Raw genomic sequence first — 18328 nt, forward strand, 5'->3', positions numbered from 1 at the left:
TGTTTGCCTCTATAACCTTTTCTACTAGGTACCAACACTGAAGAGTCTTTGTCTGTTCCACCATCTCGCCCTCAGGTATCTTCTGAATTGTTCAAACCTAAACAATAGGGAGAACTGTAAGTCAGGATCTGCCATTTTGTGCTCTTTATTTTTTGTTGAAGTGTAATTGATTTACAATGCTGTATTAGGTTTAGGTGTACAGCAGAGTGATTCGGTATTTTTCCAGATTATGTTCCACTGTAGGTTATTATAAGACAATGGCTATAATTCCCTGCACTATACAGACTGTCCCTCGTTATCTATTTTATACATAATAGTTGGTAGCTGTTAATACCTTACTCATAATTTGTCCTTCTCCCTTTCCTCTCCCCACTGGTAACCACCAGTTCGTTTTCTACATCTGTGAGTCTGTTTCTGTTCTGCATGTGCATTCATTTGGGATTTTTAGATTTCACATATAAGTGATATCACACAGTGTTTGTTTTTCTCTGAATTTTTTTTAAAACTCAAAACATTTTATTATATTTACAGTTGTACAATGATCATCATAACCTAATTTCACAGCATTTCCATCCCAAACACCCAGCCCATCCTCCCACCCCCAAACCTGTCTCCTTTGAAAACCGTAAGTTTTTCAAAGTCTGTGAGTCAGTATTTGTTCTGAAAAGAAGTTCACTCTATCCTTATTTTATTTTATTGTCTTATTTTTTTGCCTTTTTAGGGCTTCACCTGTAGCATATGTAGGTTAAATCAGCTGCAGCAGCTGGCCTACACCACAGCCACAGAAAAGCCAGATCTGAGCCACATCTGCGACCTACACCACAGCTCATGGCAATGCTGGATCCTTAACCCAGTGAGCGAGGCCAGGGATTGAACACGCAACCTCATAGTTCCTAGTCAGATTTGTTTCTGCTGCACCATGATGGGAACTCCTGTATCCTTTTTTTAGATTCCATGTATAAGTGGTAGCATATGATGTTTATGTTTCACCATGTAACTTCACTTAGCGTGGTAATATCTAGGTCCATTCATGTTGCTGCAAATACCATTATTTCTTTCCTTTTTATGGCTGAAAAATATTCCATTGTATATATGTATCACATCTTCTTTATCTACTCCTCCGTCTATGCATTTATTTTATTAAGGATAATATCCTCTAGGTCTGTCCACATTGCTGCAAATGGCAAAATTTCATTCATTTTAATGGTTGAATAATATTCTATTGTATATATGTACCACATCGTCTTAAACCAATCTTTTTTTTTTTTTTTTTTTTTTGCTTTTTTGGGGGAAGGGGGCGCACCTGTGGCATTTGGAGGTTTCCAGGCTAGGGGTCAAATTGAGCTACAGCTGCCAGCCACCGACACAGCCACAGCCATGCAGGATCAGAGCCGTGTCTGCAACTTACACCACAACTCATGGCAACACAGGATCCCTAACCCACTGAGAGAGGCCAGAGATCGAACCCATGACTTTGTGGTTCCTAGTCAGATTTGTTTCCACTGCACCACAATGGAAACTCCTCCAATTGTTTGTTGATGGGCATGTGGGTTGCTTTCATGTCTTGGCTATTTTAAGCAGTGCTTCTGTGAACACTGGTGTCTGTATCTTTTTGAATTAGTGTTTTCATTTTTTCCAGGTATACACTCAAGAGTAGAATTGTTGGGCCATATGGCAGTTCTACTTTTAGGTTTTTTTGTGTGGAAACTTCATCCTGTTTTCTACAGTGGCTATACCAATTTATATTCCCACCATCAGTGGAGGGTTTCCTTTCTCCACACCCTCTCAAGCATTTAGTATTTGTATGCTTTTTTTCAGGTATTGATTTTTATTACTTTCTTGTACCTATTTGAAGTGTACATTCCTGTAACTGCCCTCCCCATAATTAAGATACTGAAAATTTTTATTACCCCCTAAAAGTTTTTAATGTCCATTTACAGGAAACTTCCCTGGAAATCTAGACCCAGGCCACTACTGATTACTTTCTGAATGTTCCAGAAGACCCAAGCCACAGCAAATATTTTCTCTGTTTTGCCTTTACTTGAATTTCATATACATAAAATTATACCATATGCATTCTTTTATATCTGGCTTCTCTGTCAGCATAATTTTTTGAGAATCATTTGTGTGTGTCATTAGTTTGTTCATTTTCATTGCTGAATATATTTGTAGACATTCTGATGATGGTTATTCTGACCGGTGTGAAGTGATACCTCATTGTGGTTTTCATTTGCATTTCTCTAAAAATTAGCAGTGTTGAGCAACTTTTCATGTGCTTTTTGGCCATCTGTGTGTCTTCTTTGGAGAAATACCTATTTAGATCTTCTGCCCATTTCTTGATTGGGTTGTTTGTTTTTTGATATTGAGTTATACAAGCTGTTTGTATTTCTCAAATATTAACCCCTTTTTGGTCACATTAGTTGCAAATATTTTCTCCCATTACGAAGGTTATCTTTTCATTTTGTCAATGGTTTTCTTTACTGTGCGAAAGATTTTAAGTTTAATTAGGTTCCATTGTTTATTTTTGCTCTTATTTCTTTTGCCTTAGGAGACAGATCCAAAAAAATATTGCTATGATTTGTGTCAAAGAGTGTTCCTATGTTCTCTTCTAGGAGTTATATACTTTCCATTCTTATACTTAGGTCTTTAAACCATTTTGAGTGGTTTTTTTTTTTTGTATATAGTGTAAGGGAGTGTTCTCATTGTTTTATGTGTAGCAGTCCAGGTTACTCAGCACCACTTGTTGAAAAGACTGTTTTTTCTCCACTATATGTTCTTACCTCCTTTTTCATAGATCAATTAACCATTAGTGCATGGGTTTATTTCTGCCCTCTCTATTTTGTTCCAATGATTTATGTCTCTGTTTTGTGTTGGTATCACACTGTTTTGATTACTGTAGCCTTGTATTACAGCCTGAAGTCTGGGAAGATTATACTTGTAACTTTATCCTTTTTTTCAAGATTGTTTTGGAAATTTAGAGTCTTTTGTGGTTCCATATGAATTTTAGGATTATTTATTCTAGTTCTGTGAAAAAGTCGTGGGTATGTTCATAGGTGTTGCATTAAATCTGTAGATTGCTTTGTGCCCTTTTCAGATGATTAGAACCACTTCCAAATTTCTTAACAGATTCTCTATTAAAGGACCCAGTCTGTATAGGCAAGATATGATTTTGCAGTACTCATATTTTCCAAATAAATGTATTCCATCCATTCATACATTTATTCATTTACTTATCCATTCATTCATTCATCCATTTATCCATTCATTTATTCAGACATCCACCCATTCATTCATATATCCCTTCATTTGACTGCTTATTCATTTACCCATTTATTCATTCAACAAACATCTGTTAAGTCCCTGCTTTATGTTTGACACCACTGTTAAATTACTCCCTCCATTTCTCATCCTATTCCATCCCTTCCTATCTTTTTTTCCCCTCTTGTTTTACTGAAACCGCCGGATCCACCTCAAAAATCTTATACTTTTTTATTACCATCACCAGTGCATGTAATAGTCTCTTAATATCTGTGTGTTGATAAATAAGAAAAGTTTAGAGAACAAGAAGTTGGAAATAAAAGTGACTAAACAACTAGGAGAAAGATTAAGAAGGGTTTAGGAAGTGAGGTGGCCAAAGGACCACCTAATCTGATCAAATATCTAGGAACCTACACTTGGAACACTAGCATACAATTCAGGCTCCATAGCACATGAGATCAGAAGAAGGAAATCAAGTTTCTCATACGAAAAACAGCTTTCCCAAGGCTAAGTTGTTGGTGGTGATTTTATTTCCTACATAGATTTATATTCCAAATGACAGACGTTGGTAGCATGCAATAATCCTTTTCATATATACCAAGCGATATCATTTTGTTAAAACATTCTTGTCTGGTCTTGTTGGGACTTACTAGATGGTGTATACAAGTTTTGGGAGTTCAAATCCAAACTCTAACATGAGTTCAAATCAAACTCTTAGGCAAGTTATTACCCTCTCTGAACTTATGTTTCTTTCTTTATATAATAATACTTATTTCTGTAGAGTTTTGAAAATTAAATGATATATATGGTAAAATTTGTAGCCCTGCCCCTAACATATAGTAAGGTGTTTAGTCATAGTAGCCATTGTTAGTAGAGTTGCATGGATTGGCTATTTCTTATAAGCAAATTTAAGTAATTCTTAATTTGTTTTCATACATGTCTACTTCTGCTTTGTAAATAGGAGGGATTATCATCTATATTAAAGTATGCACTAGGTTCAGGTTTTCAAGTAAGGACATATAATTTAACTGAAATTTTATATCTTTAAAAGAAGTTCCCAAACTGCCTCCTATATAGACAATGAGTGTTTAAACGGACGTGAACTTCTTCTGAGAAAGTCTCTGGACTTCATTTACTAAATCAATCACCTCCTCCTATTGGCTTTACCTCATAATGGGCAATGACCCTGAACAAATTAATCCTTTATGTCTTAACTTAATAAAATTTTAATGCACAGGTTTTAATCGGAAGGTAATAAATGTGAATCAAATAAGATTATGGGGAAAATAAACCAGTCATTAGAAAATTTTTTTTCAAGTGGTCCAGATGCCAGCTAGGATCAGCCTTACCCTTAAAATGAAGATAAGATTGCCTTAAACCCAATGCCAACACAGTGGGAAATCCAACACTCTCATCAAGATTCCTGCAAATGGGCCAGGAGCTTTGGCTCTTGTGGTCACCCAATCTCCAATTATCTGCTTCTTCTAGAGATAAATTATTTAAATTATGAATAATTTCACCATGATATTTATATTGAAAACTTCTCTCAACACTGTATTGACCCAAACTAGAAAGTTGGCCTTTTCTCTTAATCTTTACAAACTCCTCACAAAAAGCATTTGTGTAATGACCTGACTTTCCTGAAGGTTTGGGGAACAAAGAAGGAAAGGAGGTGTTTAAGCATCACAATAATGAAAAAAAAAATAGTTAAAACTGATTCTGAGACCAACCTTCCCAAAATTCTATTGTTGATTCTGTCACAGCAGCTGTTGTACTCCAGTTTATGTTCCAGGCTCTAAGCAATTTCTTAATACTGCTCTCCTCTTGAAATGTCCCTAAGAAGCTAACAACTTTTCTTACTATTTATTAGTGTACTCGGTTCTCTTTGGCTATTATTTCTAAATTTAGTACCAAATCTACTTTACGTTGGATGAATCCCACACTGATTGTGTGTTAAACATAATAAATGGCTATTCTCTTCTCTTGGCAACACAAAAGACCAACAGAAAACTAAGATGTTCTTTACCAGGATCTTCTCTCCTAAAAATATGTAATTTTAAATTGTGATTTCTCCTTGTTATGGAAGTATATAAGGAATTAACTGGGATGTGAACCAAATAAACAAAATAAAGCCAGGAATAGACTATATTTGTAATGGGGGAATGATTCTTCAAAGGCTAGAAAAATGATCACAAAGAATATTCAATAGCATCCTTCACAGAGACTGATGTGAAGATATGATATGTCCATATGATATGTCCAAGTCTGACACTTCATTTGAGAAGTGGACATTTTATTGGTCTTTAACACAGAAATTTGCTTTCAATTTCCACTTATACCAATATGCAGACCTACAGCCTTGAACAAATAATAACACCTTAGAACCTCATGTAAAAAATCAGTGTCAGTACATCACTTGGTTGGTATGAGGAGCAGATGAAATAATAAATGCATAAAACTTTATAAAATGGGAAACACAATCAAAACCCATCCTTTAACTTTTTAAAAGATCAAGACCCATGAGAACGTTCATAGACTTCTTAAAAGGCACAGGACTATCCACTCTAAAAATCTGGACTAACAGAAAAGAAAATCATGGACCCAGAGAGGGGGCCACCCGGGGGGAGAGGGAGGGAGTGGGAGAGATTGGGAGCTTGGGGTTATCAGATACAACTTGGAATGGATTTACAATGAGATCCTGCTGAGTAGCATTGAGAACTATGTCTAGATACTTAATATTGTAACAGAACGAAGGGTGTAAAAAAAATGTATACATGTAAGTGTATCTTGGCCCCCATGCTGTACAGCAGAAAAATAAATTAATTAATTAAAAATAAATAAATAAAATTTTTAAAACTAAATAAAAAAATTAAAAATCTGGACTAGATATATGGCAATCATGCAATAGCTTTTGCAACAGTGTTTTAGTTCTTTTTTATGAATAATCATGTTAAGTACTTAACTGGTACATAGTACAGAAACCAGAATGTGAAGGAGGATAAGTATCAAACCAGAGAGACCACCAGGAGAAACTACCTTGCACTAACTAAAAAAAAAAAAAAAAAGACAAAAAGCTATCAATTATTATATTACAATAAGGTATGTTACTTTCATTCAGCATTGAATATCTAATCTATTGCAATAAGCACATTTCCTTCCAATATGCAGACTTCCATGCAAAGGCAAGTTTTAGATAGAACAGTTCATTGTGAGTGTGGTGCTAAAGCACAGAAATTTATTGTATGATTCTTGCCTTGGTATGAATAACAAATGCTAGCCCCAAACATCCATTTTCACAATAGGAACCTATACACATTTGGTGTCAACTGCTCATGCTAGTTGCTAAAATATGGGCTTTTTTACCCTAGAGATTGTTTGAATGGATAGAGTTCCTATTTTGCTGACCTTTCTTTTCTACATTAACCAAATCATCCGGCAACTTCTCTTCACTATCTTCTTTTCCCATATGTGTGAATAATTTCAGTCAAGGCTTGTAACCTAGAGGCCATTCGATCTTGTTCAATTGTCTCCATCTATTTCTGAAGGGATCTGCTGTGCTATAATACAGCTATTATTTCACCCACCAGGATGTATGTATTATTCCCCCTGTTCCTAAGTCATCTGAGAGATACCACACTGTTGTGACTCCCCTTCCCCCCAAGCACAGCCAAATAAATATGTTCAAAGAAGGAAATGTCAGCTTGCCTATTACACCACCATCCACTTCCTCTCCAGGGTGGAAACTCACTGACACTTGTCTTTTGAAAAACCTGAGGGACCTCCCTCAGGCACTGAAAATCAGCCTAAGAATAGTTTTCTAAAAAAAAAAAAAAATCAGAAAGTCCCTGAGTAACAGCAGGATATAAATCATAAAGGCTTCTAGAAGTTGGTCTCTAGAGGTTAAAAATAAAGTTTTAAGAAGTAGTGGTAAAGGCATACGGTTAGGTTTTTGAATTTTCCTTGTGCTCTCCTTACTTAGCTCAAGATATTTCAAGATAGCAAAACTTTTAACGATCCCTATAGAAGTAAGAACATATCGACCAATATACCTTTCAGAGTACCAACTATAAGCCAGTTCTTATAGCTGGTGAGCAAGACTGTGTTAAGGTCACGGTCATAGCTCTCAAAGGAATTTACAGCTGGGATAGAAGACAGAAGAAACAAACCAATTGGAATAGAGGATTAAAAGCAATTTAAAAGCAAATGCCTATTAAACCCTTGGGAGGAACTCACCCCCTCTCAGCAGCAGCAGTGGAGTAAAGAATGTAATTAAGGCAGTGAAATCCATTCTGTTCCTGTCCCTGGGCTTTCTCCCACCTAGCAATGGCACTAGTTGGAATGATGGAGACAACGCAAATTCACACTGAATTTATTGACCCTGGTTATAACAACAGCAGCAGAAAAGACAAGAGGTCTGGAATATTCATAAAATTTCCCAGCTCACACACTTCATTCTGCCACTTTCGTAACACCCAGAAAAATCTCTGATTCATCCTTTGTGAAGAGAATCTCCACAATTAGATAGCTAGTTAGATCTTTGTTCTTCTTGGCTGTGCCTGTGGCATGTGGTACTTCCCAGGCCAGGGATTGAACCCAAGCCACAGCAGTGACAATGTTGGATCCTTAACCCACTGCACCACCAGAAAACTCTGATTGCATTTGTTTTTTCTCCATATAACATTATTAAAATGTGGAAGGGCCACAGCAATGAGGAGAGACACCTACACATTTCAGTCCCCCTTAGGCACTCTGCTCCCTTAGGTTGAAGCCAGTGCTGCCCTTAGCTCATCTCATGTGTGTGGCTACACAACAGTAAGCACATAATCACCTTACCCTCATCACCTTTGTTTTTAACATGTCCACCAAGAATTTACTGACTTAATAGATTCAATTTTGACATCAAATATGATATGTTTTCATCCCCTTGCATAGTACATTTCCTTTTTGACCAGCCTGATCCAATTTAAGGGACTCTGGGGAAAGAGGGAGAGACCTTCCCTTGTCCTGGAAGATTTCCAAAAGAGATGATAGACAAGATGGGTGTGGAGGGATAGATGAAGCCAGCTGTTAAGTGGGAGAGAGGAAGGGACATCCAGGCAGAGGGACAGCAATGGTGAGAGACCAAGAAAGATGGGAAAATGGGATTCCTTCAGTGAAGAAAAATTAAAAATGGAACACCTGGGATATATAAGAGAAAGTCAAAAGAAGAGGGCATTTAAAAAAAAAAACAGAGTAAACCAACTATAATGGAAAAAATAAAAATCATTACATTTTGAAAAAAAGAGACAAAGAAAAACCAAAAACAAAAACAGCAGCCAACAGATGAAGACAATGTGAAACACTGGGTCCAGCTGTTTCTATGAATCACCAAAAAGGCAATGACTGTGTATTTCTTGTCCACTGCTGCAGCCCCTGGAATAGAGTATGGTATATGATAGTAACTATATTCAATGAATGTGTGCATGAATGACTGAATGAACAAATGAACAAACAAATCAGTGGAGGTTATCCTTTCTGTATATCAGCCTTCCATGTAGCACTCCCAGTACAGCGGGCCTATCAAGAGAGCTATTCATTAAAAGTAAGAAAAAAATGAGACATGGGATTAAGATGGCAGAATAGAAGGACTTGAACTCAACTTCTCTCTAAAAACAACAAAATTAGCAACTAAATGCTGAGCAATATACAACCAAATGGACCAGAAACTTTCAAAAAGATATTCTACTCCAGAATATAAAGAGAAGGTCACATCAAGAGGTAGGGGGGCAATTATGTGATATAAACAACCCCATACCTCCCAGATGGGAAGCTCCCACAGACTGGAAAGTAACTGGTTCACAGAGACTCACCTACAAGAGTGAGAGTTCTGAGCCCCACATCAAACTCCCATGTGTGGGGATCTGGCAATTGGAAAGAGCCCCTGGAGCATATGGCTTTGAAGGCCAGTGGGGCTGGTGCACAGGAACTCCGCAGGACTGGGGGAAGCAGAAATCCCATTCTTGGAAAATGCATGCAGACTTTCACATGTACTGGGTCCCAGGGAAAAGCAGGGTCTCCAGGGGAATCTGGGTCATGCCTGGCTACAGTTCTTGGAGGACCTCCTGGGAAATCAGGGGTGAATGTGGCTTGTTGTGGGGGAAGGACATTGGAAGCCAAGCTCTCTGGAATATTCATCAGCATGCCTTTCTCCGGAGGTGGCCATTTTGGAAAATCTGGCCCCACCCATCAGCACGGAGAGGCCCAGGGCAAAGAACAATCCAGGTGGGATCACAGCCCTGCCCCTCAGTAAACTGGCTGCCTAAAGACCCCCTGGGCACACACAGAGCCACCTCTACTCTCACCCAGAGACAAAGCCCCACCCACCAGAGGGATAGGAATCAGCTCCACCTACCAGTGGGCAGGCATCAGTCCCTCCCATCAGGAAGCTTGCACCAAGCCCCTGTCCCAACTTCAGCCACAAGGGGGGCAGATGCCAGAAGTAAGAGAGGCTACAACTCTATTATCTGGAAAAAGGTCACCACACCAAAAACCTATAAAAATGAAAACACAGAGAACTATAGCTCAGATGAGAGAGAAAGGAAAACCCCCCAGAAAAACAGCTAAGTGATCAGGAGATTCTCAGCCGCCAGGTAAAAGACTTTAGACTGTTGATGCTGAAGAGGATGCAAGACATTGGAAATAAACTGGAGGCAAAGATGGATGATGTACAGGAAACACTGAGCAAGGAGATACAAGGTATACAACTTAAGCAAGAAGAGATGCAAAATACAGTAACTGAAATAAAAAAATTCACTAGAGGCAGCTGACAGCAGAATACAGGAGGCAGAAGAACAAACAAGCGAGGCAGAGGACAGATTAGTGGAAATCATGGAAACGGAACAGAAAAAAGGAAAAAGACTGAAAATGAATGAAGAGAGTCTCAGAGAACTCTGGGACAACGTTGAACACACCAACATCCCATATTGTAGGGGTGCCAGAAGGAGAAGGGAAGGAGAGAGAAAGGGACAGAAAAACTATTCCAAGAGATACTAGCCAAAAACTTCCCTAACATGGGAAAGGAACCACTCACTCACATTCAGGAAGCACAACAAGTACCATATAAAATAAACCCAAGGAGGAACACCCCAAGACACATACTAATCAAACGGACCAAAAATAAAGACAAGGAGAAAATATCGAGAGCAGCCAGGGAAAAGAAACAAGTAACATACAAGGGAACCCTGATAAGGTTATTGGCAGATTTTTCAGCAGAAACTCTGCAGGCCAGAAGGGAATGGCATGGTATACTTAGCGTGATGAAAGGGAAAAACCTCCAACCAAGATTGCTTTCCCCAGCAAGGCTCTCATTCAGATTTGAAGGAGAAATCAAAAGCTTCACAGATAAGCAAAAGCTAAGAGAATTCGGCAACACGAAACCAGCTTTGCAACAAACACTAAAGGAACTTCTCTAGGCAGAAGAGAAAAGGCCGCAACCAGAAACAAAAAAACCACAAATGACAAGGCTCACCAGTAAAGGCATACATACAGTAAAGACAGGAAATCATCCACACACAATTATGCCACCAAAATCAGAAATCGTGAGAAAAGGAGGGTACAAATGCAGGACACCAGAGATGCACTTGCAAATAAGAGACCAACAACTTCAAACAATCTCGTGTGTATATATATATATATATATATATATAGACTCCTACATCAAAACTTCAGAGTAATGGCAAACCAAAAATCTACAATTGACACACAAAGAAATAAGAAAAATCAACTCAAATACAACACTAAAGGCAGCATCAAACCACAAGAGGAGAGAACAAGAGAAGAAGGGAAGAAAAAAGAGCAACAAAAACAAATCCCAAGCAGTTAATACAATGGCAATAAGAACATACACATCAATAATTACCTTAAATGTTAATGGACTAAACGCCCCAACCAAAAGACATAGACTGGCTGAATGGATACAACAACAAGACCCACATATGTGCTGTCTTCAAGAGACCCACTTCCCTTCTAGGGACACACACAAATGGAAAGTGAGAGGATGGAAGAAAATGTCCCATGGAAACAGGAATCAATAGAAAGCTGGAGTAGCAATACTCATATCAGACAAAATAGACTTTAAAATGAAAAATACCTTAAGGGACAAGGAAGGTCACTACCTAACGATCAAAGGGTCAATCCAAGAAGAAGATTTAACAGTTTTAAATATCTACGCACCCAACCTAGTGGTTCATCGCAAGATATAAGGCAACTGCCAACAACCTTAAAAGGAGAAATCGACAACAACACAGTAATAGCAGGAGACTTTAGCACCCCACGTACAGCAATGGACAGATCATCCAGACACAAAATCAATAAGGAAACAGGGGCCCTGAATGATGCATTAAACCAGATGGACTTCCTAGATATTTATAGGACATTCCATCCAAAAGCAGCAGAATACAAAATCTTCTCAAGGGCACATGGAACATTCTCTAAGAATGGTCACATTCTGGGCCACAAATCCAACCTCAGTAACTTTAAGAAAACTGAAATCATATCAAGCATCTTTTCCGACCACAAAGCTATATGACTGGACATCAACCACATGAAGAAAAACTGTGCAAAACACACAAACACGTGGAGACTCAACAACATGCGACTAAACAAACAAAGGATCACTGAGGAAATCCAAGAGGAAATTAAAAAATACCTAGCAGCAAATGACAACAGTGATACAACACTCCAAAACCTATGGGATGCAGCAAAAGCCATTCTAAGAGGAAAGTTTATAGCAATACAAGCCCACTCAGGAAACAAGAAAAAGCTCAAATAAACTAGCTAACTTGACACCTAAAGCAGCTCAAGAGAGAAGAACAGACAAGACCTAAAGTTAGCAGAAGGAAAGAAATCATTAAGATCAGAGCAGAAATCAAGGAAATAGAAACAAAGAAAACCATTGAAAGGATCAATGAAACAAATGCTGGTTCTTTGAAAAGATCAACAAAATTGGTAAACCCCTAGCCAGACTTATCAAGCAAAAAAGAGAGAGGACTCAAATCAATAACACTAGAAATGAAAAAGGACAAGTAACAATGGACTTCACAGAAGTGCAAAGGATCACAAGAGACCACTATATGCAACTATATGCCAATATAACAGAAAACCTCGAAGAAATGGACAAATTCTTAGAAAAGTACAATCTTCCAAGACTAAACCAAGACGAAATAGAAAAGATGAATGGACCAATCACAAATACTGAAATTGAACCTGGGATTAAAACTCTTCCAACAAACAAAAGTCCAGGACCAGATGGCTTCACAGGTGAATTCTAGCAAACATTTAGAGAAGAGCCAACGCCTCTCCTTCTGAAACTATTCCCAAAAATTGCAGAGGAAGGGATACTCCCAAACTCATTCTATGAGGCCACCATCACCCTGATAACCCAAGCCAGACAATGACACCACAAGAAAGAAAACGGCAGGCCAATTTCACTGATGAACATCAATGCAAAAATCCTCAACAAAATACTAGCAAACCACATCCAACAATACATTCAAAGGATTGTACATCATGATCAAGTGGGATTTATTCCAGGGATGCAAGGGGTCTTCAATATCCGCAAATCCATCAGTGTGACACATCACATTAACAAACTGAAGAATAAAAACCATAGGATCCTCTCAATAGACACGGAAAAAGCCTTTGACAAAATCCAACACCCATCTCTGATAGAATCCCTTCAGAACGTGGGCATAGAGGGAACCTACCTCAACATAATACAGGCCATATATGACACACCCACCGCGAACATCATTCTCAGTGGTGAAAGCTGCAAGAATTCCCACTGAGATCCGGAGCAAGACAAGGATGTCTGCTCTCCCCACCACTATTCAACAAAGTTTTGGAAGTGCTATCTACAGCAATTGGAGAAATGAAAGAGATAAAAGGAATCCAGATTGGAAAGGAAGAAGTAAAACTATCACAATTTGCAGATGACATGATACTATACCTAGAGAATCCTAAAGACTCTACCAGGAAACTGTTAGAGCTCATCCATGAATTTGCAAAGTCGCAGGATACAAAATTAATCCACAGACATCAATGGCATTTCTATACACGAACAATGAAAGATCAGAAAGGGAAATGAGGGAAGCAATCCCGTTTATCATCGCATGCAACAGAATAAAACACCTAGGAGTAAACCTACCTAAAGAGACAAAAGACCTGTACTCTGAAAACTATACGACACTGATGACAGAAATCAAAGGTGACACAAAGACATACCACGCTCTTGCATCGGAAGGCCAATATTATCAAAAGGACTCTACTACCCAGGGCAATCTACAGAGTCAGTGCAATCCGCATCAAATTACCAAGGACATTTGTCACAGAACTCAAACAAACCATTTTAAAGTTCATTTGGAAACACAAAAGAACCAGAGTGGACAAAGGCCTCCCGAGAAAGAAAAATGGAGCTGGAGGAATCAGGCTCCCTGACTTCAGACTCTACTATAAAGCAACAGTCATCAAAACTGTATGGTACTGGCACGAAGACAGAAATAGAGATCAGTGGAACAGGATAGAAAGCCCAGAATCAAACCCACAGGCCTACAGTCAACTAATCTATGACAAAGGAGGCAAGACTATACAATGGAGAAGAAAAGACAGTCCCTTCAATAAGTGGTGCTGGGAAAACCGGACAGCCACATGGAAAAGAATGAAATTAGAACACTCCCTAACACCATACACAAAAAGAAACTCAAAATGGGTGAAAGACCTACATATAAGACCATACACTATAAAACTCTTAGGGGAAAACACAGGACAAACACTCTCTTGATATGAACGACAGCAACATCTTCTCAAATCCACCTCTTAGAGTAATGATGGTAAAAACAAAAATAAACAAAAGGGACCTACTCAAACTTCAAAGTTTCTGCACAGCAAAGGAAACCCTAAACAAAACGGAAAGACAATCCACAGAATGGGAGAAAATCTTTGCAAGTGAATCGACTGACAAGCGATTAATCTCCAAAATTTATAAACACCTCCTACCACTCCATACCAAAAAAACAAACAACCCCATCAAAACACGGGCAGAATATCTAAGCAGACAGTTCTCCAAAGAAGACATGCAGATGGCCGAGAAACACATGAAAAGATGTTCAACGTCACTCATTATTAGAGAGATGCAAATCAAAACCACTATGAAGTAGCACCTTACACCAGCCAGAATGGCCATCATCCAAAAGTCTACAAACAAGAAGTGCTGGAGAGGGTGTGGAGAAAAAGGAACCCTAGTACACTACTGGTGGGATTGTCAATTGGTACAACCACTGTGGAAAACAGTATGGAGATTCCTCAGAAAAGTAAAAATAGAACTACCATTTGATCCAGCCATCCCACTCCTGGGCATCTATCCAGAGAAAACCATGAGTTGAAGAGACACCTGTATTCCGATGTTCATTGCAGCACCATTTGCAATAGCCTAGACATGGAAATAACCTGAATGTCCATGGACAGAGGAGTGGATCAAGAAGACGTGGCACATATACACAATGGAATATTACTCAGCCATTAAAAGGAATGAAATAGCGGCATTTTTAGCAATATGAATGGACCTAGAAATTATCATGCTAAGTGAAGTCAGCCATACAATGAGACACCAACATCCAGTGCTTTCACTGACATGTGGAATCTTTAAAAAGGACACAATGAACTTCTTTGCAGAATAGGTAATGTCTCACAGGCTTTGAAAAACTCATGGTTTCCAAAGGAGAGAGTTTGGGTCTTTGGGGGATGCGCTGGGGGTGTGGATTTATGGAAATCCTATAAAATTCATTTGTGATGATTGTACAACTATAAATGTAATAAATTCATTGATTAATTTTAAAAAAGGAAAAAAATTAAAAAGTAAGAAAAAATTAGTGCTAGTAGGTATTCAGATATAATCTGGCTCTTTGAATATTCAAAATATTCTCCCCCACCCCAACCTGAGTATGTAGCTAGAGCAGAGGTCCCTAACTTTGGCTGAATACTCTAATTCTCTAGGGAACTTTTAAAAGCCTCAAAACCCATTTCCCAATTAAATCAGGTGTGGGCCTCAGCAGGAACTCCATACGCCATGGAGAGGCCAGAAAAGGAAAAAACAAAACAGGAGCTCCTATTGTGGCTCAGCAGTAAGGAATCCCACTAGTGTCCATGGGTTTGATCCCTGGCCCCACTTAGTGAGTTAAGGATCCAGCATTGCTGTGAGCTTGGTATAGGTCACAGACGTTGCTCAGATCTGGTGTTGCTGTGGGTATAGCGCAGGCTGGCAGCTGCAGCTCCTATCAATTAGACCCCTAGCCTGGGAACTTTTATATGCTGCAGGCATGGCCCTAAAAAGGAAAAACAAAACAAAACAAAACAAAAACAGAACAAAACAACAGAAAAACCCCACATGCCTAGTCTCAACTCTGGATTCAACAGGTGCGTGAAGGATCCCTACCATGTGTATTTTTAAGAAAAACGCACCAGAGAATTCTGCTGGATGCCAAAGTTTGAGCACCACACGTTTAGGGAAGGGACAGTGAGTTTTGGCAAATATTCAAAGTCATTTAAAGGCAGGGGGTAGAGAGAAGGAAAAAACTCTCCCCATTTTCCATTATGAACCATGAAACCGTCACTGCCAGAGAGAGGCTGTGCAAGAATGAAGACAGAAGGTGCCACAAGGCAAATGACTGAAAGCATCTCTTCATTCATGCGTCTCTCCCCAGACATGTGACTTGTTTCCTGGGAAACACATCAAGAGACGAGGCCACCCATCCGGCTTCATGTATAAGCCTAATAATAGTTGATCATCAGCTTGACGTATCTGCATCTGCTCTCAGGCAGGGATAAGAAGGACCCCGAGTTCCACAGTGAGTGGGCAGTCTTAGTCACACTGAGATTATATTACGAATCACCTGCTTCTGCATCACTAACTGCGAGCATGGTTCTTTCTTTAATTAAATCCCCTGGGTGATATCTTTCCAATCAAATTCTGGAAAGCTCTGCAGAGGTAAGCAGATTAAATAGAAGAAAAATACGGTCAGCCAATTATTTGTTAAGGGAGTGGGAAGAAGAAGCGTACATGTACCTCTTTTTAAAAGAATATGAATCAAGAAGATTTAAAAAACCCTAATAGTCACCTGCATTGTCTTCTCCAAAAGGCAAAAAATTTTTACAATTTTTTCTGAAGCCTTCGAAGACAAAAATCAATGAATTTTATTGCAGCATAGAGAGAAGAGTTTCTCAAACTGTCAAAAAAATAGAGAAGTCAGCATTCATTAGTATTAAATTGAGCGTTCTCTTATCAAAGTCAGTATGCCTTCTCTCATCTTTATAATACCTCATTATTAGCTTGTCTCTTTTGCTGTTATTAACTAGATTGAAATACAGGCAAACTTACAAGTTAGTTCATTTCTATATAATTTGTTCTCAATTTCTATTTTTTCTCATAGAAAATGCACTGGGATGGGTCGCATTGCTCTTGTTATTATTTGTAATAGTTATTAGTGAAACTCAACTTTCACATGTGTTATACAGTACCACTTCATCAAGCTGCTTTCCCAATTTTAAGACAAATAGTCTTATGCTCAGAAGCCGTGAGCTTGTCCCATATGAGAATGATTAATGATGCTATGATGCCTGTCATGTGCACACATTTTCTCAGAAAAGCTGTCTTACTGACTGCCCTTGCACACACACTTCTCTCTACTTCACAGCACTTCTATTTCTGATGTCAGAAATTAATATTTGCCACACTTAAGGAGGATTTGTGTCAAGGAGGGGAAAGAAGGCATCTTCAAACCTGAGAACCCCAATGAAGGGGGCTGTCATTGCTCTGCTATTGCAAAGGCATAAATAGGACAAACGAGGGAAAGAAGGAAAAAGGAATGCATACTAGGAGTTCCCGTCGTGGCACAGTGGTTAACAAATCCAACTAGGAACCACGAGGTTGCGGGTTCAGTCCCTGCCCTTGCTCAGTGGGTTAACGATCCGGCGTTGCCGTGAGCTGTGGTGTAGGTTGCAGACGCGGCTCAGATCCCATGTTGCTGTGGCTCTGGCATAGGCCAGAGGCTGCAGCTCTGATTTGACCCCTAGCCTGGGAACCTCCATATGCCGTGGGAGTGGCCCAAGAAATAGCAAAAAAAAAAAAAAAAAAAGGAAATGCATACTGGCTTTGATAAGAAAAATCAACTTAATAATAATGAATGCCAATTTCTTTCTTTTTTAGGGCTGCACCTGCAGCATATGGAAGTTCCCAGGCTAGGGGCAGAACTGGAGCTGGAGCTTCCAGCCACAGCCACAGCAACTCGGGATACAAGCCGCCTCTGCGACCTATATCACAGCTCACAGCAATGCCATATCCTTAACCCACTGAGTGAGGCCAGGGATTGAACTTGCATTCTCATGGACACTAGTCAGATTCGCTTCCACTATGCCACAACAGGAACTCCCTCTTTCTTATTTTTAAGAGTCTAAGAAAAAAGTAATCAATGCTAATCTTTATTGAATAGTGGTGACAGGCTGGTATTTTGCTAAATCTTTTCCATGGGGCCACCTTAATTTTTATCTTAATCTGCTAATAATCTTATAAAATAGGTAGCTTTGTTATTCCCATCAAAGAGAAGAAAATTGAGGCTTAAAAGATTTAGTGACTTGTCTAAGGGTGTACATGAAGCAAGTAGACAGGTGGTGATTGGAACGGTTAATTCAAAAATCTCATGGGAATATCCTAAAAAATGCTCATGCCACTCGGGGAAAGAGGGATGGTATTGCCTACAGAATTTACCTTCCCAGGCCATATGTCATTCCGGACAAAGTCAATGTTGATAATTTCATTCTTCAAAGTTTGGATTCATTAAGTATTTTCTCACATAAGCGAATTTCAAATCTTAGGAAATCAACGAACAATGGTTTCATATTGCAAGGTTCTTTTTTTTTTTTTTTTTTTTTTTTTTTTAAGGCCACACCTGTGGCATATGGAGGTTCCCAAGCTAGGGGTCAAATCAGAGCTACAGCTGCCAACCTATACCACAGCCTGAGCAAGGCCAGGGATCAAACCCTC

Source organism: Sus scrofa, chromosome 13, assembly GCF_054392235.1.
Source record: "Sus scrofa isolate SSC_HxYL_T2T_F1_AM1 chromosome 13, Sscrofa_HxYL_maternal_Yorkshire_Landrace_v2.0, whole genome shotgun sequence".
In the NCBI taxonomy this organism is placed as follows: domain Eukaryota; kingdom Metazoa; phylum Chordata; class Mammalia; order Artiodactyla; family Suidae; genus Sus; species Sus scrofa.